This window comes from Cannabis sativa, chromosome 6 (assembly GCF_029168945.1).
Source record: "Cannabis sativa cultivar Pink pepper isolate KNU-18-1 chromosome 6, ASM2916894v1, whole genome shotgun sequence".
Classification (NCBI taxonomy): Eukaryota; Viridiplantae; Streptophyta; class Magnoliopsida; order Rosales; family Cannabaceae; genus Cannabis; species Cannabis sativa.
The window spans coordinates 17,838,192-17,863,504 of NC_083606.1; the positions used below are offsets into that span (position 1 = coordinate 17,838,192).

At 27.8% G+C, this 25,313-nt stretch overlaps 1 long non-coding RNA gene across 3 annotated transcripts; it reads right to left on the reverse strand.

Moving 5' to 3' along the window:
• Positions 1-16,377: 16,377 nt before the first annotated feature.
• LOC115725614 (uncharacterized) lies at positions 16,378-18,357 on the reverse strand. Of its 3 annotated transcripts, none has more exons than XR_009688312.1 (4): positions 18,091-18,357; positions 17,243-17,970; positions 16,917-16,958; positions 16,378-16,822 (listed from the first exon to the last, which is right to left on the reverse strand). It is a non-coding gene; the product is annotated as an uncharacterized LOC115725614 (long non-coding RNA). The 3 variants fall into 3 exon arrangements; XR_009688313.1 differs by lacking the exon at positions 16,378-16,822 and having other exon boundaries at positions 16,831-16,958; positions 17,243-17,346; positions 17,844-17,970; positions 18,091-18,355; XR_009688311.1 differs by lacking the exon at positions 16,378-16,822 and having other exon boundaries at positions 16,829-16,958.
• Between the last annotated feature and the right edge of the window lie 6,956 nt (positions 18,358-25,313).

Below are 25,313 nucleotides of genomic sequence, written 5' to 3' on the forward strand. Positions count from 1 at the left end.
GAACTTCTTCAATAGTGTCTCTGCATACTTCTTTTGTGAGATAAAGATCCCATCTTTTTTTTTTTTTTTGAGTTATTGTGATCTAGAGAAAGTAGTGCATTAATCCCAGATCGATCATCTCAAAACTTTTCATCATGTCTTCTTTAAACTTCTTTATCATCTTCTCATTATTTCCTGTGCAGATGAGATCATCAACATATAAACTTAAAATTAGTTTATCATTCATACCTTGTGTTTTTATGTATAGTGTTGGCTCACTTTTGCTCCTCCTGAATCATTGTTCAATGAAGTAGTGGTCAATTCTATTGTACCAGGCTCGCGGAGCTTGCTTTAAGCCCTACAAGGCCTTTTTCAACTTAAGAATTTTATCTTTTGGTCCTTGCACCACGAGGCCATGTATAAAGAATGATGTAGTGGAATATGTTTCACAGTGTCTGACATGTCAACAAGTAAAAGTAGAGCATCAGAGGCCTGTAAGATTGTTATAACCGTTAAATCTTCTAGAATGGGAAGATATCTATGGACTTTGTAGTTGGACTACCTACGAATACATGGAAATATGATTCTCTGTGGGTAATAGTCGATAGGTATACGAAGTCAGCTCTCTTCTTGCTTGTTCGAACGAACTTCTCCATTGATCAGTACGCTGAGTAATATGTTAGAAAAATAGTTTATCTTCATGGTGCTTTAAAGTCTATTGTATCTAACAGAGGTTCAAAGTTCACATTAAGATTTTGGGAGAGTCTACATCGAGCAATGGATACACAGTTAAAGTTTAGTAAAATATTTCATCTCAGACAGATGGACAGTCCAAAATGTCTACAAAGATTTAGAAGAGATGATACGGGCATGTGTATTGGATTTCAAAGGATCTTAGGTAAAGTACCTTCCCTTGATCGAGTTTCCTTAAAATAATAACTACCAATCAACTATCGAGATGACTGCTTATGAAATGCTTTATGGTAGAATATATAGATCACCTATCCATTAGGATGAATTAGGTGAAAAAAAATTCTTATGTCCCGAAACTGTTCAAAAAATAAGTGAGGCGATTGACAAAATTAAAGCTTAGATGCTCGCTACTCATACTAGACAGAAGAGTTATGTTGATCCAAAGTAAGAGAATGTTGACTTTCAGGTTAAAGAGATGGTATTCTCAGTATTTCACCTATGAAAGGTGTAAAACACTTTGGTAAGAGAGAGAAATTAAGCCCAAGGTTTATTAGACCTTTTAAAATTCTAGAGAGCATAGGGAAAGTGGAGTACATGTTGGCTATGCTCCCCGCGCAAGCAACTGTACATAATGTGTTTCATCTTTCGATACTTTAGAAGTATGTGTCAAACTCATCTCATAAATTGAGTTACAAAGTCTTGGAACTTTAGCCAGACCTCTCCTATGAGGAGAAATCAGTAGAGATACTTGATAGAAGAGAGAAAGTCTTGAGAAGCAAGAAACTAACAGTAGTGAAAGTGTTATGGAGAAACTACAAGGTCGAAGAAGCGACCTGGGAGTTAGAATCTGCCATGAGGCAGAAATATCCTGAGTTGTTCAGGTAAATTTTGAGGTAAAATTTCTATAAGGAGGGGATAATTTTAATATCCTAAAATTTAGAAATAGATTAGCAACCCTAACTAACTTAATTAAGAATAAATGTGAAATAATGTTATTATATAATCAATTATGTAGTATTATATGAGAATATTTGAATTTAAGACCCCATTTATGAGATAGGGGTATTTTTGTAATTTTGACCCGATAAGGGTGAAATGGTAATTGTTATTATATATTTTACTAATGGACTACATTATTATATAGTATGTTTTCTTGGTTATTTTACAAGTAAGTTTCGACAAGATATTGAGGAAGTCACAATCGATTATTTTAGCACGAACCGGGTTCGGGGTCCATAATTTATGAATTGTGTGATTATGGAAATAATATAAAATATATATATAATATATATATGATTATATGAGAATATGTGTGATTGTAAATGACTAAATTGCACTTGATGATTAAATATGTTCATTTTTGGCCCTAGGGCCAAAGTGGTCATTTTAACCAAAATATGTAAATTCAGTTACATTTGCTATTTTTGAAAATTAGAATCAAAAATCCATTTTTTTGCTTCTTGAAGTTCCCACCGACCTCCTTCTCTTTCTCCCTTAAAATATTTGCAAACTTTTATCTTTGAGGAAGGATTGAAGCTAGTTCTTGAGGTTATGGTGTTTAAGGCTTGGTCAAAGCATTTAAGGTAGTGGAATTGTTCATTATGACTGTTAATTTTTTATTTCATCTCTTAAATTTTAAAGTTTGCATGATGTTCTTGATTGGGTTTTAGGTTGACGAATTCATGGATGAAATGAGGTTATGTTTAGGTATGTTGAGCTAGACTTGGAATCTAAGTTTTAGGTCTTTTCTATTTGTGTATTTGCTGTGAAAAGAGTGAACTTTGAGTTTGAATTGGAGTTAGATTTTCTTCAAGATTTGATTGTGTAATTATGACATTTTTGAGCTTCAATGTGTGTGTATTAGGCATGTGATATTTCATTGTGATTTAAGTTTGCATTCACTCTGTTTTGGGCTTAGAAACCAATTGCATATCATATGTCAAATTTGAGTTGAATTGGTATATCTTCGAAGTTGTAAAAAATTGGGTTTTTTGGGTTTAAACACAGTCGTCGTGACCATGTATGCGGTCACCGCAATGACCTTAAGCCCCAAAACAGGGGATGCTCTCTATAAGGGTTCGTCGCGATGACCTCGCGACGACAATTCACTTTTGAACCTAGATTTTTGTAAAACTTATTTTGGCCATAACGTTTGACTCTAAACTCCGTTTTGGATGTTCTTTATTATATCGTTAGAAAACTTATTGAGATCTATATTACTTAGTCTAGAGTTTGAGTCCTACAAGTGAATATCTATTATATGCGATTTTCAGATTAACCCAATTTTGTATAAACTCGAGATGTAACTAGGAATACCGGCACTTGCTCTGAATCAGTTGTGGACTAGAAATTCTTCTCTTTCATTGGAACTCATGTAAGACAACGAACTAAGCACATAGCATATAGACACTAGCGCATTTGTATGTTGTATAGTTAGTTATATGAAAATGTGTGAGTTAGGGTATCAATACCCTAAGTTTCCTATGATTAAGCATGTATTAATGATATATATGAATAAGGGGTAAGATCATTGCGATTAAGGCATAACAAGGTTAGACTTGATGACTAAGACCGAGATAAATCCTATTAAAGCCTTACATAAGTAAAGTAGACGTGTGAACGTAACACGTGGTGTCTATACCATATAGACAATAGATGCAAAGGCGTCAATATACATTAAATATTGTAATGTACAGTGCAGTGCAGTGGCATGACAATCTACACAGGGGCGTATTTTATGTTATGTGAATACTATATACTCATATCATTTATGTTTTGCTTTTTTTTTCTGGGCCTTGGCTCACAGGTGCTCAGGTAAAACAGTTTCTGATCAGCCATGAGTTCAAGGATTTGATGATGGATTGTCATGTTTCGGCCAAACTAGACCACGAGGGTTGGGTCCAACAGGAGGATTGTATAGAAATTCTATTTTGTCGCTTAAGTCGACTTGTATGTAAAGACTTGAAATAATTTTACAATAATATTTTACTGGAATCCCGAATATGTATTTCTATTATTTTATTTTAAGTGAAAGACAAATTATATTGTTAGAAGTTGTTTTATTAGTTAGGTTATTTTTTGTTTTATTCGCTTGGCTTTTTGATCCTGATTAACAGCATTAGCATAATGTAATCATGACACGCAGCATTCTTTTAAGTAGGACGTTAGACAACCCTTCTCTCTTTTTATCTGGGTTAGTGGTAATTTTTAATGGCCATGTTGTTTCCTTCAACCCCCTTAGGCATCTCATGTCAAAGTTATGGTCATCTAGGGAAGTTCTTCTTTGTTACACTGTCTGTCTATCTTCCTAGCCTCTCTCGTGTTGCCTATTATGGATACCCTTACCGTTCCCCTATCATTGAATTGTCGTGTTTCACTCCTCTGTCGGGGGCACACTGTCGACAATCTTTCCTTAGTTTCATAGAGTAATGAGTCTTCCATGGCAGAAGTTTCCCTTAATATTTCTTTTGTGTGTTGCTTTTCCTCAACTTTAAGTGCTACATACCCTTGAGCCATTGCTAGAGCTCTTGTCAGTGATAATCTCAGCTCTACTATTATAGCCTTCTTAAGTTATGATCCGTGAACTAATCTCTGCATCAGAGCTTTTGTTGCAATACAATAAATACACTTTGAGATGCTTACATACTCTCCAGTGAATCTATTTATGAACCTCTCAAGCAGTTCATCTGACCCTTGATGTATTCATCATATATGCATCAACTTTTGCTAACTGTACACATATTGTGAAGTTGGTATGGAATTTCACAATTAGTTCTTGATACGAATTTACTGCCTCCAAAGATAGGTTATGAAACCTCTGCAAGGTAGGACCCCTCAAGCCTTGGGTGAATATTTTACATTTTATGGCTTCCAAGTCTTCTAAGGGAACCGAGATTGTTAACAGCTTCTCCTCAAACTGACATACATACTTTAATGGGTCTCTAGTCCCATCATACTCATGGAGCTTTGGTGCAACATAGCTTTGCGGAGCTTCTACTCATGAAATGTGGTTTTCAAAGGGGGACAATGAGTGGATCCTTCCATCCTTGCCCATTTTACTATTTATTCCCATCTGGCTTTTTGATTCCATAGCAAGGAGCTTGTCCTATATCATCTCTTGTTCTCTATTTCATTGGCTTGAATTGGGGAACCTTCTGGAATAATCTAAGTTGTGGTACATCCTTTTGATGTTGTCTGGGGTGCCTCTTCCTTCGCGCTTGGTTCAATGTCATCCTTGTTTCTTCGCAACTAATCTAATGTGCATTGTGTTTTTGCATGAATATGGTTTTTGTGTCCAGTTGATCCATCTTGTGCCTGATTGTTATGATTTTGATTCTAAACTATGGCTCCATCTATTAACTCGACCTATTACTGTTTGTTTCTCTCTTCATGTTGCGAGGGATATATGCTAGTACCCTTTAAGGACTACCTTCATTTAACTGTTTTTGCTTTCGAGATTATTCACATGCTCTTTTTTATGTGCCAATTATGTTCCTTGCGGTGCTATTTTGTCATCCTGAGTTTTTAGTCTTTCTAGGATTTCTCGCAAACTTGGGATTGCTGGTGTTGCTGTGTCATTCTCTTTCTGGGTGGTGGTATTAGTTTCTTGTTCTTGGTTAGCGCTATTGGTATGTAGTTTCACGATATCCTCTTCTTCGTTTGTCGTTTCAAGCTTTTTCTAAATTCTTCATGAATACTGATGAACAATAAAAAAAAAACATGAATTTTGGATGCAAAAATCTTCAATTTGAAAGAGGAGAAGATTTTTCCACTGACGACTCAAAACTGTTTTGACCAAAAACGGTGAGTAATATTTTTGATCAATTTTTCAAAATTAGAATTTCATAGATTTTCAGTTCTTTCTCTCAATGTTCATAATGGATCCTCTCTCGTGGTTTCTTTTTTTTTCGTCCCCTTTACATGAACCCTTTCTTAAGTCTTTATAGTACGTTCTTTGTATGCATGATTGTGGTGTCACGTCTTTAATATATGCTCTGACAAACATGTGTACTTGTGAGTTGTTAATTTGTAATGATTAATTTTATTAAGGGATTATCTTTTTCAGACTAATTTTGTTTTATGTAGGATGGAATACACTCTATTATTCTTGTTTGGCCTTGCTTCTAACTGAACAGAGGTATGCTTCGTCAACAAGAAGAGTGTATTCGTCAACAAGAAGATTTGGTGAAATCAATGCTTGAAGCAACAAGAGAAAATCCACAGCAACAAAGTTAAAGTGGATTTACCTATGTACCTGAGCCACCACAACAAAATTTAGAAGATTTCTATGTCCCGATGTCTTCTCCTGTAGATTATCCATTGTCAATGCCCCAGGTATTAATTCTTTTGCTAAAGTATTCCTTTTATTATTATTTCATGATTACTTATATGTCCCTTTTGTATATGTTAATTGTTGGAAATTTATTTTACCAGGATCTTAGATCTACTCACAAGTATGTTGTTTAAACACCCTAAATATGAACTTTCTAAAACGATAAATTAAACACATATAAAGTTAAGAAAACCTTACATTGATGCAGCAGAATTAATGTCTCATTCCACTCAGATCTCTAACCCTTGTATCCTTTCTGTAGCAGAGTATAATCAAGATCTGAGCTCGAATGTCCTTCTTCTTCAAGTTTGATCCTTCACAGTCTTCCAATCTATGATTGAGTTACTGCTTGCTGTGTGTGGGCACTTACTCTTTCACTAGGGTCGAAATAGATGAAGGAGAAAAGAGGAGAGAGGGTTTTGGTCAGGTATAGAAAGTGGGGAAGGCTTAGTTTTTCTGAAGAGAGAAATTTCTGTCAGATTACTAATGAAAGCATGTGTTGTGACTGAGCCATCACTTTCTATTTATAGGCAACTACTAGGTTTAGGTTAGGAATTATTTGGCATTAAAATAATGAAAATATTAATTTGAAATCCCACATTAAGTGGCCGGCCATGGTGTTATAATGGGCCCCACTTGATTTTGCAGTTTTATCAAATTTTATCTCTATTTTCTCAAAAACGCCAATTTTCCAATTCTAACCTTTTAAATGCCAAAACTAATTATTTAATAACTAAAATACATTATTAAATAATATTGTCATTTAATTTAATTATTAATTAGACATATAAAGTCCATTAATAAATAAATAAACCTAGAAACTCTTTTCTTTACAATTTCACCCCTGCTTAGTGAAAATTCATAAAATTAGACATAGTCTAACTTTAGAATTATAATTGATCAATCACGAATCAATTAATGAGTCTTACAAGCAGAATGTTCTTAACTAGAATGGGGACCATGGATCTATATGCTGAGCTTCTAATAAGTGAACCAAATTTACCAAGTAAATTCCTACTTATTAATTCTTCGTTGAATCCACTCTTAGAACTTAGAATTGCACTCTCAGACTTATATAGAGCATATTGTATGTTCCACGATATCAATATGCTATCTCATTTAACCATTGTTATAATCTTATTGTGATTTAAAGATCCTCTATATAGATGATCTACATCGAGATGGGATTTCTTTACCGTTCTCACCCCTCAATGTATTTTGCCCCTTAAAACACTTAGCTACCTGTAAATGGTGTTTAGTGATCTAATAATTAGTCAGTTAAACAAGAGCTCATCCATTTACTTCTATTTGCTAAGCTCGAAGGGAATCATCACTTGACTTCTATACACCAGTAGAAGCTATAGATTCCATATTTATGTTCAGCACTCCCACTCAATCATACTATCATGTTCCCAAAATATACGTATCACCCTGACCTAAAAGTAGGCTTCACTAATAAATCTAAGAACTTGAATAGCACTCCTGAGTTGAGCCTAAGCATATCAGGATTTAGATTCTTTTAATCTTAAGATCAACTACTGATATTGACTTGGAAAGATATGTATAACGGTAAGTTTGTAATATCTTAACTTAGTTGCAATATCGGTCCAGTCCAATGTATACTCCATACATTCGAAACTAGTATACTTTACTAATGTCCTGGAAAGAACATAACACTTACTCCAAGTGTAAGTACACATCATCGCTGATTATCATATAAGTGTAAATCCAATAACACTGATGAAACAGGGACCAAGTCTTTTGATTCATATGATCACAATCACATTCCACTGTGTTGACGATACTGTAATTGTGAATAAACATATGATCTGGATTTAACTGATTTTGTGTGTATGAATGTAATAAACATATTAAACATATTAAACCATTAGCATGTAAAATTCATGCAAACATCAATCACTTCAAATTTCTTATATTGATAACTAATCAGATTGTAAAGAGTTTTATTTAGGGCATAAAACCCAACATTAATATTATAGGAGCGTAAATGTCGGCTAGCGCTTGGATCAATTGATCACATTGTTGCATTAGCATTACAAGTGGAGACAACGGAATCCACTATTCATACATTGCCGCTAGCCGGATTATATTGTCGATTGATAATCAAACATGCTCTGAATCCAGTGGCTTAAATACCTAAAGCTATCTCCGAAGCAGAAGTTTTTACTGTTGTTTAGGCTATTGGTTTGCCTATATCTTAACCGAAGAACTTGATCATATATGGTGATTGGACTGACGAGGTAAACTTATACTTATATTACATTCAATTTTACTAAATATATGTACTAATCAAATAATCTTTGTCATGCTTTATTGAAATTTTACTAAGCAACCCAAATCAAACAAAAAAAAAAGTAAATCAAAACGTTCTATGACACAACCTAAAACTCAAATTCAATCACGAGAAAAATGTCCCAAGAAAGGATCTCTTACACAGAATATGTTGGAAATATTTTACCAGGATCTTAGATTCACTAACAAGTATGTTGTTTAACATCCTAAATATGAACTTCTAAAACGATAATAAATAAACACATATAAAGTATGAGAAATCTTACAGTGGTTGCAGCAGAATATGATGTCTCCTTCCACTCAGATCTCTAACCCTTGTATCCTTTCTGTCGCAGAGTATCACCAAGATCTGAGCCCGAATGTCCTTCTGTTGAATCTGGATTCTTCACGATCTTCCACACTATGATTGAGGTACCACTTGATGTGTGTGGGCACTCACTCTATCACTCAAGGGGTTCGGTTTCAATTGTGAAGAAGGAAGAAGAGAGGTGGCGGCTAGGTTAATGGTAGAAGGCATTTAGGTTTTCTATGAAGGAATTAAGATGCATCATCATTTTCCTAAAGCCATCACTACCTATTTATAGTATGCCACCTAGAGTTAGGTTAGAATTATTTGGCATTAAAATAATAAAAAAATAAATGATAAAAGCCTACAATAGTGGCCGGCCATAGCATTGGATATTGGGCCCCACTTTTGCAATTTTGCTATTTTATCATTTCTACATCTCATTTTCTCAAAAACGCCAATTTCCAAATTCAACCATTTAAATGCCAATTTCAACTATTTAATAACTAAAATTAATTATTAAATAATATTGTCATTTAATATATTTATTAATTAGACTAACCAAAGTCTCTTAATTAACAAATGTACCCTAGAAACTCTTTCTTTACAATTTTTCCCTTGCTTAGTGAAAATTCACAAACTAGACATAGTCTAATTTTAGAATTATAATTGATTAATCAAAATCAATTAACCGAGTCTTACAAGTAGTATTGTCTCAACTAGTATGGCGACCATGGGCTTATATATCCGAGCTTCCAATAAGCAGACCAAGAACTTACCAAGTAAATTCACTGACTTATTAATTCTTTGTTGCATCCACGCATAGAACTCAGAATTGCACTCTCAGCTATATAGAACGCTCTATATGTTCCACCATATAGATACGCTATTAATTATCCATTGTTATAATCCTAATTTGATCAATGATCCTCTATAGATGATTTACATTGTATAGGGATTAAATTACCGTTACACCCTTCAATGTATTTTATCCTTAAAACACTTAGCCCCGTATAAATGATATTTCAGCGAAGTGAAATGAGTACTCAACCATTTATCTCTGTTTAGCCAAGCTCGAAGGAAATCATCATTTCACTTACTATTTGCTAGATAGAAGCTATAGATTCCATATCTATGTTTAGCGTTCCCACTCAATTGTACTACCATGTTCCCAAAATGTACGTATCACCCTGACCCAAAAGTAGGCTTAACTAACAAATCAAAGAACATGTGTAATACTCCTGAGATTGAACCTAACCATATCAGGATTAAGATCATTTGATCTAGGATCAACTAGGTGATATTGAATTGAACAGATATCACGGTAAGTTTAATATATCTAAACCAAATTTCAATATCGGTCCCTTTCGATGCATACTCCATGCATCCAACCCAAGCTTTACTTTGACGAATGCTCTGGAAAGAACATAGCACTTATCCAAGGTGCAAGTAAACTATGTTGTAGATTGTCATATCAGTTAAACATTGTATTCTGATAAATCTAGGAATATATCTTTAATCACATAATCTTGATTACTTTCCACTCTGCTGACGACACAATAAACAAGAATATAAATGTGAAAAGGGTTTGGATGAATTTATAAATCAAATAGACAAGTAATTGATAACATGAACCAAATAACACACAAATGAATGAAAAAATACTTATGTTTCTTTATTGATATTGAATAATAGAGATTACATTGAAATGGAGTTTTATTTAGGGCATAAAACCCAACAGAATATCCAACCAGAACTTTTACCACACAATTTGAGAGCAATTTATGAAATTGTATCAACATGGCCTAAAGGAGAAGTTGCAGATGTGATAATCTCAAACGGTGTATTTCACGAAGATATGATGGGCTTTTTCATAGAAAATGACGATATATTTGAGTTTCTTGTAGAGGATAAAATAGGGCAGTGTGTGATTTGCTGCTACTTAAGGTATCATAGATCAAACTTAATCTAGTTCTGTTTATTTATTTAATTTGACAAATAAAATTAGCTAACTATATTTGAATATTTTTTCTTATGTAGTTATTTATATACTTGGCTTGTCAATAATAATAGACAACACTTATGGATGTTTGTAAATCCAAATTAAGTTGCAATTTTGACAACTAAGCATGACGACCGAGTTAGTTTCTTGGTGGAATTTTTTTTTACTTATCAACCAACAACAATTCACGGTTGTTCCTTGGAATCATGGGTAAATTTAATTAATAAGCATATATATGTATTATATATATTGTAAGCATGATAGTATAATATATGTTCAATATACATAATTTATTTTTTATAGGAAACATTGGGTGTGTGTTATATTGGTACCCCAAGTAAACCACGTATATTACTTAGACCCTCTTAATGCACCCATAACAAATCGTCCTGTCATTCTAAGAACGATCAAGGAAGCATATGACACATACTTAATGAAAAGGAGCATGGAGATCTCAAAAAACTTAAGTATCAAGGAACTCGTAGTAAGTATATGTAAATTTTAATAATAATTTAGAATTTAATAAATTATTAATGTATTTGTTTAAATTATAAATTATTGTAGTGTCCTCATCAACTAAGTAATGTAAAGTGTGGCTATTATGTTATGAGGATGATAAAAGATCTAGTTCAATCGCCTAATCGATGCGACTATATTAAGAAAGAGGTACATAAATATTTGTAAAATAATTATCAAATATAAATTTATGTTTTATTTATATTTATTATATAATTTATTTATTTCTCTTTTAGGTTTTGTAGCTAATAGACAAAAAGTCTTATCCAAAAGCTATGATTGACGAGATGAGAGAAGAGTGGGCGATAGATATGCTTCCACAGTTGTAGAGTCATCGCATTATGGATCATTAGTTAATTTTTTTAAATAAAATTTATTCATGACAAATATTTAGTTACAATACCAGTTAAATATATATTCTTTTTTCTAATACAATATTTGTTAATTTTGTTACGTATATATCTCTATCAAATATTGTAAACTTTGTGATATTTATGATAATTAATTTTTTTTATATATATTTACTCTTTTTTATGTGTATTAATTGAGGTAAGTTATTTGTAAATAGTTTGTTGAAAAAAATATATTATATAATATAAATAATTATTTATAATATAATATAAAAATAAAGAAATAAAATTAATTTTGCAGCATTTAATTTTTTTAAAAAAACACAAAATGTCTCTAAATCTATTTTTAAGCCCAACTTAGCTGGACTAGAAAGGGACCAAGATGTAAAATGGCCCTAAATCTAATAATAAAGTTAATAAATGTTCTTTTTTAAAAAAAAAAATCAACAAAATGTCCATTCTGTTAAAAGTTTGATAATGAAATTACAATTATAACCTTGAATAATTAAGTGTTTGGTATAGTTATTTTGCACAATAGTATATCGTTTTTATGTGCAATAATATATTAAAAAAAACTGAAAGGTAATATATATATATTTTGAAATAACTGAAAGGTAATATATTAGTTTAAGATTGTAGTATATTATTTTAATGTGCTATGGTATATAATGAACGAAAGGTAGAAATTAAAAAATATGGAATATTAGTTTAAGTTTGAGATATAGTTATATTTCACTAGGAAATATTATCTTTATGTTCATTAGTATATCATGAAGGAAAGAAAAAGGAAAAAAAAAACATGTGCAATATTAAATTAAGTTTTTGGTATATATATTTTTCACTATACTGGTGGTATATTAATTTTTCACTATAATATTTATGCTTATAATTACGGAATATAGTTTTTATATGCTATTGTATATCGTGAAAAAAAATCATTTAATAGTATATTAGTTTAAGTTTATGGTATATTTATATTGGTCTAAGGTATATCGTTTGCATGTGATATGTATATGGTGAAGGATAGAAAGGAAAAAAAAAAACTATTAAATATTAATTTAAGTATGAGGTATAGTTATATTTGACTGAGGTATATTGATTTTATGTTCATTGGTATTTCATGAAAGGAAGAACAAGAAAAAAAAAACTTGTGGAATATTAAATTAAGTTTTTTGTATAATTTTTTTTCACTATGCTGGTGGTATATTAATTTTTGACTATGATATATCTGCTTATGATTGTGGTATAAGTTTTTGTATGCTACTGTATATTGTGGAAAACAATTCATTTAGTAGTATATTAGTTTAAGTTTGTGATATATGTATATTGATTTAAGGTATATTGTTTGTATATAATACGATATATTAATAAAAAATTAATTATATGTTTTTTTTATATAATGAAAAAATAGTTGACAAAAATTCAGTAGAGATGTTTTGATCTATTGTTTTTCATAATTTCTATTAAAGGAATAAAACATATAATACATTTTATATAACGAAGGGTATTTTAAGTATTAAAAAGTAGAAAATGACATTTGATTTATTATTTTAAAAAAAGAATATTAACTATCTATAAAGTTAAAAATAGTGTCATTTACTTGCATTTCTCGACTAGAAAGGAATTTATAGCATGAGATCGCCTTTCAAGTCTAACAATTAAGTTTCATGTTATGGGACTGTTTCTTTTAGTGAAAATTACATCAAATATGGGATTTCATAACAAAGTTAGAAAAATATGGCATTTTTAGGTTTGCCACTTTTCTAATGGCATTTTTTCACATTTAAGTTTTTTATGGTATTTGATATGCCATATTTTTATAAACTTATTATCCAATCCCATATTTTATGTTTTTGTTTTTAGCTTAATTAGTTTTATTTATTTTTTTAATTTATTTTACACTTACATTTTAGGGTTTCTTTTTATTTGAAAAATTTACACCAAATACTACATTTTTTTTCAAACATTACATTTTTAATTTGACAAGAACATTTTACTTTTATACTTTTATTAATTTTTTTTTCTTTTTTACTTATTGAAACTTCAAAAAGTTTTTTTTTTTTGTCTTTTTTATATATTTTTTAGTCAATTTTGGCTCTCTTTTTTCTTTTCAACTTTTAAGTCAGTTGCTACTTTTTTTTTTCTTTCTTTCGCTTATCTCTCTATTTTTTTTTTTCTAATTTCTCTTTGTGTCTCTCTTTTTTTTTTTCAATATTTTTCTCAACCTAATTTTTTTTTCTCTTAATATATATAATAAGTGTACATTTTTATATTTCATTTTTTTTTTACAAAAATTAAACTTGTTTTTTTATTTAAACTACTTTTCGTTTTTTTTTTGTTAAAAACTAATTATTCCATTAAAAACAGCAGAAAAAAAAAACCAGTTTCATCAATATCATCCTGAAAAAAAAAACAATATAAAAAATCATAATCTAAAAAGAATCCAAACTTTAAAAACTAGTTTCATCAACAGTGAAAGAAACTAATAATTTCATTTAAAGAATACAAAAAATAGTTTCATCAACAAGATAATGAAAAAAATTACAATCTAAAGACGATACTAACTTTAAATACCAGTTTCATCAATATTAAAATAAACGAATTATTTCATTAAAAGAGGCAAAAAAAAAAAAAATAGTTTCAACAATAACATAATAAAAAAATACACAATGCCTAATAACTAAACTTTTACAAATTAACGATACTAAATTTAAAAACCAGTTTCGAACATATAAAATTTATATCAATACCTAATAATCAAACTTCTAACTTCATTCTTTATTTTGGCATTTAATTTTTTATTTGCTTGCTCAAAAATTAGAGTTAATTTAAACATACAATATGCAGCAAATATAACAAAGAGAATCACAAATTAAAATCAAAGAGAAAAAAAAAGAAACAAAGAAAATTAAAGAGACAAAAGTGCAATAAAAACCATAAAAGAATAACAAAAAAAAACAGTGGAATGTGAGAAACCAGTTAGTAAAACAACCAAAATAAAAACAAACAAATAAAAACCAGTTTCTTGAGATAAATTAATAAAAAATTGAATAAAACTCAATTATGAACAACAATAAAAAAATTAATTACTTAAAAAAACCAGTTATGAAAATAATAAAATAATATGTATGTCAGAAACTGATTAATTAAAATAAAATAAAAATTGTTGTTCAAATATCATACAATAATAAAACTGGTTTTATACAAACGAAAAAATATATAATAATATCATAAAAATTGAGCAACCCCATTACAGAATAGTTAAAACATGTGAAACCAGTTTTGACGTTATAAAAAATCATAACAAAATACAAATGTTAATAATAAAGTTAATTGAAACCAGTTTCATCAAACAATCAAATAAAAATATACACACACACAAATATACAAAAAAAAAAAAATACTAATCACAAATATAATCAAAACAACACATAATGCCTACCAATAATTTAATAACAAAATATAAGTGTAAGTTTCCAACCTAGAAACAAAATAATAAAAAAGTAACTTGAAAAAAAATTCTAATAACATAATGAAACTATTTTTTTTATTCTTTTAATGAAATTAATAGTTTCTTTCAATGTTGATGAACTGATTTTTAAAGTTTATATTATCTTTAGATTATAATTTTTTATATTGTTTTTTCTTCAGGATGATGTTGATGAAACTGGTTTTTTTTTTTTTTTCTGTTGCTTTTAATGAAATAATTAGTTTTTAACAAAAAAACAAAGAAAAAAAATAGTAGTTTAAATAAAAAAAAAAACAAGTTTAATTTCTGTAAAAAAAAAATAATATCTATAGTTGAGATCATTTTTTATTTATTTTAGTATTTTATTTTTTAAAAAAAGAAAAAATAAATAAAAAGAAACACAAATTTTAAGTTTTTTATGGCATTACTCAAGACTTTTTCCCATATTTGTAAGTTTTTTTAAAAAATGCCATATTTAGTGTAATTAAGTTTTTATGCCATATATATCAAAACTTATCTTTATTTTCCTATATTTTTGTAAATAGCCCTTTCTTTTAAGTACAATAATATTGGAGTAGAAATATTTTCTAGTCCAATAATATTGATGGACTCATCTAAAAATTTATCTAATTCAATGCTGATGGACTTAAAATGGAATTTTTCTAGTATTGCTTATCTCAGCCTTTTACGAGTAATGTCTTATCTCGGCCTGGTCTGAGTTAAGTCTTATCTTGTTCTATTCATCCTATTGTGGCCGACTTTTAGAGGTTTTAAAGATGATGTGTCATATTTCTCTATTGGGCTTTCTCCTATATACTTTAATGGGCTTTACCGAAAACTGTTTTTTCTACTCCCGAGCGCTTTTCATAATAAGCTTGCTATCTAATTACAAATTTTCAATCCAACTCATATCTTCTTTCCTCACTTTCTTTGGCAAAAACAAGCGCCTATTCTTTAGATCCACGTACTCGCAAATGAGATTATGAACTGTATAAAACAATTAGATTAGTGTAAATTTGGTCCAAGCTGTAAATTTGGTGCAGCTTGGTTTATATGATCTAATATATCCATTAATTAATTATAGAGAAATTATTATATAGTATTGCGCAATTGGCAAAGATGGTTTCAAAAATCTCATGATTATACATAGCATGAAATATTAATGCAGATTTAAAAAAAAAAATGAAATATTAATGCAAATAGCCAAACATATAAGTTTTATCTTTTTCCTTGCATCATCCAATATGTTGTTCCATCAACAATAATTAACCGACGTTAATTATTGCACCTAGGGTTTTCCTGTGTTTCTTTCCCACTTGCCCGTGCATATATATATATATATATATATATATATATACTAGTTAGAAGTTACGTGCCGAGGCACGTAAATATTAGTTTTATTTAAAGTTTAATTTTTTTTTATTTAAATTCTAAACAAAATCCATCAGAAAACTCCAGTATTGAAAGCAATAATTAATGGGCATATAAATTTTATGCAATTAGCCACAAAACTATCATTAAGTACAGAAGTATACATAATTTTATACTTTCTACACAAGCAAGCATAAAATGGGAGAACCCAAAATTTGAGCAAAATGGTAATCAAATGCGTGAAGCAACAATACATTTTGATTTAAATCTGGTAAAATGATCATGAACTTATGCAACCTCATCATAATACCAATTTTAATCTAAGAAATAGAACAACAAAGAGTGGTAGAATTTCATAGTACATTTAATCAAGGGAGAAAAAAAACAGAGACTAAAATTCCATCAAAGTAACAAGATGGTCAATCAATCATGTTGCTTAAAAGTATAATCTCACCGGAATCCTATCAGGGTATTTCTCTCTAATTCTAGCAGCCTCTGCACTGTCTCTTATCTGAAGAAGAAAACAAAAAAAAAAATACAAATTTAAATTACACAAGAACATCAAGAAAACCACATACACTAAATACTATAACACAATTTCATACCAAGATCATGCTCTTGCTTGAAGTAACTCTTTGCCATTCCACCTGAAATCACTAACCCAATTTCATTAATTACCAATCCACAAAAACCTAACTACTTTACTTTTCCCAATTTCATACACACCCAACTCCAAATTTCATCAACTATTAGAGAAAGAGTCAAATAGAGCACAATCGAAGACAAACAGAGTGAAATGAAAGTCCTCAAACAGTGCGATCATAAAAAAACGATAACTTTTTCTCAGAACAATCAATTTTGGGTAAAAGCAATGAATCTACTCGATCAAATCATAAACTAAAAACAAATCCGAAAATTAATAAAACCAAACCTTACAAAAGCGTTTTAGTGTTCGATCAGTGAGTCCAAGTCTGAGTCTTGACGAGAGCTCTCACGGTTTTCTTGATGAAGATAACAATGGCGGCTTTTTCTTCTCTGATTTTATTATATTCTCATTTCAAAAAAATAATATATTCTTGGTTCTCAGAGAGAGAAGCAACAATAAAAATATGTGGATGAACAAAACAAATAAATTTACTCTTACATAAAAAAGATGGAAAGTAGAAAAAACAATTACAAAAATAATTGATGTTAAACTGTATCATATTACATGAAAACGTAGAGCAATAATAATTGCATTGGCATTTCTTCTAATGAAATTCTCATTTTTCAGAAAAATAATGAATGAAAAATGAAGCCACCCCCAAAGCAACACAGCCCTAAAACAAGACCTATACTCTAAATTTCACATATTCCAAGGCAAAATAGAAGAGTGGACTCAAAGCTTCATTGCATTCCTAACATGGAAACTTGAAATTCTAACATGGAGAATCAATTAAAGAAAAAAATAATAATGAAAGAAAGAAAGAGATAAGAACTGTAGACACTAATTTTATTTGAAAATTAATCCGTAAAAGAAATTCCGCACGTACCTTAGCAATTCACTTGGTGCTGCGTTGCCTCATCATGTGACTCCATCCAGCCATTAACACAATCTCCAAGATCATCCCCATGAAAATCCCCGAAATCAAACCCATTTTCTCAGATTCCAAACGCAACCTTCCCCCAAACCAAAAAAATAACAATAAAGATAAAAATTCAACACAAAAATAATAATAAAAATAATTGCAATCAAACAAACGATGAAATCGAGAAAAGGAAAAAAAATAGGGAAGTTACCAGTGAGAAAGAGAGTAAATTAGGGATCAGAGGAGAGAATACAATGAATTAATCAATAACTAATTGTTAGTAAATATGTGACATTAAAATTTAACAGAGTTGAGGTTGAAGAATGACGACGATTGGAAGCCATTGTATTTGTAGCAGCGTCTCTTCATAACAGAGTTGGTTCGTTTAATGTTTTGCTGCTGCGATTAGGGTTTTTAGAATTGGAAAGTGAGTGAGAGAGGGCTGAGTGATGAGAGATTCGTTTACGGATTAATTGAAATGAGTAATTAAATAATATTAATTATTTAAACTAACAGAAATCTCAAGATGATTTTTTGGTTTAATTATTGGGTTTATTTATTAACGGAGATCAAACCTATTAATATCGTTAAATTTAACAGAATATTCTTTAATTTTTAAGGTATATTCTGTTAAACCAAGAAACCAAAAAATGCCGTTAGATAGGTACTTTTAATATATAAAGATATATAAATATATATAGTTAGTGCCCCTATTCAACTCTTTTAGCCAACCCTAGTTACTCATTCCATGTCTTTTAGCTAGCATAAATAAATGTCATATTTTATCATATTCTTTATCTTTTACAGATAAAAAGTCTAGTAATCTATATTATAGCTTCACACCCCAAATACATATATTTAGGGATACGATTTTCTCCCGTTATTGTACTTTCACGGATTGTAATCCATGATGTACGGCAGCCGTCAGATGAGGGAGTTATTTGATTTAACGGCTGAGATTGATTTAGGGGTAATTAGGGTTAAAAAGTAGAAACCTACCTAACACTTATTTAATGTACCCTAAGACCCATCTAATGTACCACATAATACATTCCGTGAAAGTACATCACAAGACAAAATCATATTCCTATATATTTATATATTTACTAATATCCTAGCGATCTTGAAATCGAACACATGCCCACTCTCATTTTCTTATTTGTCTCCCTCACCACTAGAGTTGAACATTCTTCTAATATATAATACTAAATGTAGATATAATACATTCTTTTAAGGTTAATTAAGATTTTTACTGCTTAAACTTTGACATGTTACATATGCTATCATAAAAAAAAAACTGAAAATAAAACACCAGAACATATTTATGGGTGACTGAAATAGTTTTTTAGAAGGGTATACTAAATTTTCCATATTTATATACATACTACAAAAAATTACTATTTTTAGTGATAATTTTTTAGTCACAATATGATTTTTTTGTAACTAAATGTGACTTTTAGTCACAACAAAATGTTACTTGTGACTAAAATATAGTATTTAATTACAAGTTGTCACTAATTTAATTTTAATAATCACAATAAGTATTGTGACTAAAAATACATTTAGTCACAACAAATTGTAATTTTTGTGACTATACTTTTAGTCACAACATAGGAATCATGATTTATAATTAGTTATATTTTTTTTTTACTTTTAGTCATAAATTTTGTTGCAAATAAAAGTAATTTTTTTATAATAACACTAGGCTAATATTACGCACGTGTAATGCACATGTACTTATATATATGCATTGGGTGCAAATGGAGATTGTATAATGTAGAAATATAGATCAAATTCACATTCCTTTTTAGGTTTCAAGCTCTTTGAATTTGCATGATCATACAAAACATTTTGCAATTTTTTAAGAGCATCTATAGTGGAAAGTTATAAATATAGTGTATTGTATTTTTTAGAATATTTTGTTAAAATTTAACTCTAGCGGTCATGTAAAATGTGTGCTAAATTTGGCCTAAGCTAAAAATTGTATTAAATTTAGCATAAAAAATAGCATGTGCAAAATTTAGCCCACAATAAATATTTGTTAATTACTTTTTGCACCATTCATTAATGAAAAGGTTTTTAAATTTATTAGATATTAAAATAATGAGCATTGTTATTGACCACTAGTGGTGCCCCCAACACCTTAGGTAGCTCCTCACGATTGACTAGAAATATTCTCTAAAAGCTATTTTATTTTATTTTTTAAAATAAAAAAGTTATTTTCTTAAACTATATGAGACCTGATAATTAATTATAATAATAGTTGTATAATACTGAGGAGGGTACTAGGCTCCAATAATGTTTTTTTTAATAATTCTCTAAAATAATATAAATAAAGTTAGTTATTTTATGTATTTTTAATGAGCATGACTTTTATAGTTAATTAATTTGTACCTTGTGCATGCATTGAAGTACAAATATAAAAATTAGGCAAAATATAGCTTCATTATATATTTTAGGCTAAATTTACTTAAAATACACACTATCCATTGAAATGGTCTAAGATTTAAGGGAATAAAAAAGCCAGAATATTGTAGGTACGTAATTATAATTTTTAAGCACAGGCGTATGCTAATATCATCAACCGTAAAAGTTAGCCGAAAAGTAAATATGGTTGTTAATACACTAAACCATTATTCTGAAAGCGACCTGTTGTTGAAATTTTTGAAATGATGAAAAATAGATGGCTTGTTAGAGCATCTCCAATGACACATTAAATTTGGTGTTACACTATCACTAAATTTAGTGTCAAAAAGTATTTTCACTCCAATGACAACACTAAAATTTACACCAAAAAATATATTTTATTTATAATATTAATAAAATATAATATATTTTAATATTAAACAATATATATAAACAAAAATCAGCTATTAAATATTAATAATAATAATTAAAAAAAATATGCGATTCTTTACGGTGCTAGCATATATACGATGCTGAACGGCAAAAAGCTGCATATATGATGTAAATATGCTGCTACCGACGTTAGAGAAGATTACCCACTGCAACCTTAATTTGAAGGCTCTTTGGAGTTGCTCTTAGAACCGAGGAGGAAGAAAAATTTGAATATGAAAAAGTACCTAGAATGATATAATTTTACCAATAATTAGTAATTGATACAGTAAAATCTCTATTTAAGAACACTATATTCAAGAATAACCTCTAATTTTTTATAAAAAAATCAAGTCCCAATTTGGGCCAGTTATAAATAAGAATAACCTCTAAATTGTAATTAGTTATACATTTTTTAAGTCCCGTATTACTAAAGTATACCTCTATATAAGAATAATTACATATTAATAAAATATATACATGTATTTTATAAATTTATTTATGTAAAATTAATAATTTTATTTTAAATTATAATACATGTATGATCTTTATATTTACTCTAAAATATTTCTATTATGATATAGTATTAATGATTATTTATTGTTATTATTGTTACATTGATATTTTTTATTTTTTAAATTTTTTTCAAGTGTAACTTTATTTAGTTATAACCTCTTAATTAGAATATAATTTACTTGGTCTCATGTGTACTCTTGGATAGAGGTTCTCCTGTATAATTTTGTCTCCTCAACTTTTAACAATATTAATTTTGATTCTTAAAAGGGATTATTTCACATAAACATAAAAACAATAAAAAAATTACAAAAATACGGTTTCACGGAATTTTAAATATTTTTACGATTTTTTTGATTTTATTTACAGAAAATACGGTTTTTTTATGTTGTAATCTTATTAATTTTTTGTTGATTTTTTGTTACACGTATGTTATTTTTTGTTATTATTTTGATGTTACTTTTATATAGTTTTCTTGTTATTTTATGTTGTTTTCGTGTTATTTTTTTGAAAACCGTAAAAATATAAAAAAAATATTCTTTGAACGTAAAAATATAAATATTTTACAAAAAATAGTGCATTATGTAATTATTTCTTTTTAAAACATACAGTGATTTTTAATTATATACGTAAATCTGTAAATAAGTATACAAATAACCTTAGTTTAATAATTCCAATAAATACCACTCCTTATGCCGAAATCAAATGTTTGGCTATTTGAATTTTAAGTTTTTTTTTTTTCGTCTCTTTTTGGGTGAGCAATTCTCAATGCTCTATCGTTTCTTTTTTTTTTTTTTTCCTTTAATTCTTTTGTCTGACTCTTACGTGTATTCCTCTATTTTCTTTTATAAAAATTATCTACCTCCTTATCATGTCTTACTCTTTGTCTTGTTATTGTTATATTATTTTTTTAAAAAAAAATATTTATCTACTATCTTAATTTATAAAGAAAATTTTAGCTAATGTCTCTAAATTTTATAAGAAATGTCTCTAAATAAATTTATTTTATGAAACAATTTTAATATATTTTTTTAAATTACTTACACGGAAATTAATAGTATCTTAAATATTATGGAATCAATTAAATAAGAAAAATTTGTCTTTAGGTAACACTATGTTATCTTTTGTTCAAAAAAAAAAAAGTTGTCTTTTGTTTAAGATGCTTTTACACATTTTTTTTAGCAATATTTTTATTACCTTAAAAAATTATTAGCTTATTAATAAAATTAGTATATATATAATAATTTTCAAAATGTAATCAATTTTATTTATGTTTAGAATATTATTTGGTAACTTCTTCTAATGTAACTTTAATTCTATGTGTTTAAAATACTATTTGGTTATTTTATACTTTTTAACTACATTAATTTTTTTTTTAAAATATACCATTTGGTAACTTTAATGCAAAAACAACCAAAAATTGAGACTAACGTATTCTGTTGGTTTGTATATTAGTTTTTCTTCAAGTTTAAAATTGGTTTCCTTTTCTTAACAAATATTTTTTCTAAAACAAAAGCCTAAATGACTTTTGATGATAGTAGTTATAAGATATTTTTTAGTAACTCACAATATTGATTGCTAACTAAATTTTATTTGAGCTACAAGGTTAATCTTTTTTTTCTATTAATTAGAAAAGAAATTAAAATATTACATTTATAACTTTTTATTTTTTTTTCTTTTTTAGAACCATATCATAATGGTTCAATAAAATTATTTTTCTTTTAGAATACTATGAAATTTTTTAGAAATGATACTTTTTTTTTTTTTAGAAAATAGCCTTTTAAAACACCATTTCAAAACAAAATGCTGAGGGACCGAAAAACTATAATAATTTATTAATCAATTGACATATCTAATTTTATTGATTTAAAATTTTGTTAATCAAATTGAAAAAAAAAAAAACTAATAATTTATTTAATACTTCGGTCATTTTCTATGGTGATAGCAAAAACATATATGTTTTGGGTTTATCAAATTGATATCATCTTAAAAAATAGACAACAATAATATAATTGTAACTGAAATAATTACAAGTGAAGCTAGAAATTTTTTATAATTTTTTTTTTTTTAAAAAAAATGAAGAGATATTTAAATGTCATTTCATTAAGAGAAAAGTTAAAAAAAATTAAATGAAGTCATGATGATTTTAAGAAAAGAAAAGACAGTTTTAAAAAAAAAAAAAAAAGAAAAAAGTCTCGCCTACTGCTAGCGAAAAAGAGAACCTGAGTCTTAACTCTCAATCTCGGTACAAGCATAATTAATCTTTCAACAAAAATTTGTTATTAAAATATTGAAAGGTAATTACATAAATAATTTACAAAATACATATTATGAGGTAATTTTCTCTAAAATATATGGTTTGTTAAGAATTTTCTTGAACTTTTACATATGCATAAATTTAGTTTTTCTGGTAGGTTTCGTCCCATTATTTTATTTCAATGCTGAAGTGTCCTTGTAAATTAGTAACTTTGCCTCCTAAACTTCGACAACTATCAAATCGTACCCCCTCAGAATAAAAATGATAAATATTCAATATTTTTTTAGTAAATCTCAAAAAATTAATGTAGATCTTAAGAAAAAATTAAAAGAAAAATAAAAAATAAATTAAATTTTAAAACTAATTAAGCGATTTAAAAAATTATTTATTTTTATTAAAAAGTTCATTTAGATATTTAAAAAAAATATTCAAATTCAATTTTTATCAAAACTAAATTTTACGGGAATAAACTTGAGTATATTTTATTTTTCTCAAAAAATGTAGATTTGTTTAAGTAACATAATATTTTTTATATTTAATTTATAACTTTTTTTCAAAATAATTTATATTTTTAATGAATTTTTAATTATTTTGCTTTATTTGTTAAGATAGGAGTTTATAAATATAAATAAGTTTGATTTTTTCTTCAAAGAATCTTAGTTTATTTAAATTATTTATTAGATTCTCAATAATTTTGGTTTAATTTTTTAAGATACGTATTTATAAATAAAATAAAGTTTAAAAATATTTTTTAGGAATAATTTAATTTTTTTTAAGTAAAATTAATATTTTTATTAGGTTTTTTTTAATAATTTTTATTATTTTTTTGAAATTAAGAGAATATTATAATTGCTTAAAAAAAATAAAATTTTATAATTTTGAAAATTGTTTTTTTAATAAAAGGGGGCAAAATTATATATTAGTCAAAGTTTAGGGGGTAAAAATGCTAATTTTTAACAGTATAGATAACGGAATCTAACAGAAGGGGTATAATTATGTAACTGTTATATTTTAGAGAGAATTTTTATCAAGCCGTATATTTTAAGGAGCAAAATTTAGTAATGTCGAAAGTTTAGGCAGAAAAAATGCTAATTATTCTAATTTTATCTTTGAAGGTTAACCACTGGCATTACCTTCTGTTTTATTTTCTTTTAAGAAAATAGAAACGTTAAAAAAATTATTAAACTAACAATTGTCGTTATATAGCCAATGTATAAAAATCACGACTAGGTATTAGTAACATACAATGCAAGTTTGCTAAAAGTTAAATTAGAATTGTTATTAGTACTCAATTATTAATTTAAATAATAATAATAAAATATTTTTTAAATATATAAATTTTAATTTAGTTTTTAATTTATTTATATAAAATATATATCTAACTAATTTTATTAAACAATAAAAATAAGTTTAGATATTTTCCACAATATGATTAATAAGTTTATTATAAAGTATGATTAATTAATTAATTAAATTAACGTCTAATTCTAATTTAAGTTAAGATATATTTTAAAAAATAATTATTTAATTTATTGATATTTTTAAATTAAATTTATATGATTAAGATTATTTTTTTTAAAAAAAAAAATCATAATAATTAAGTGATTGATTTAACTAGTAATTTTAGCAATTAATTATAAATAAAAAAAATCATTAAACCAATAATTTTTATTAAATAGCTATATTTAATATAAGAGAGATATAAACCTTCGCCATTAAGGTACAAACAAATTGCAACAGTTAAATGAAAATCAAAACAGTATTTATATGTCAATTGTTGGAATAGAAACAATAGTATAATGCATCGGATTCGATTAGAACTCCGCAAT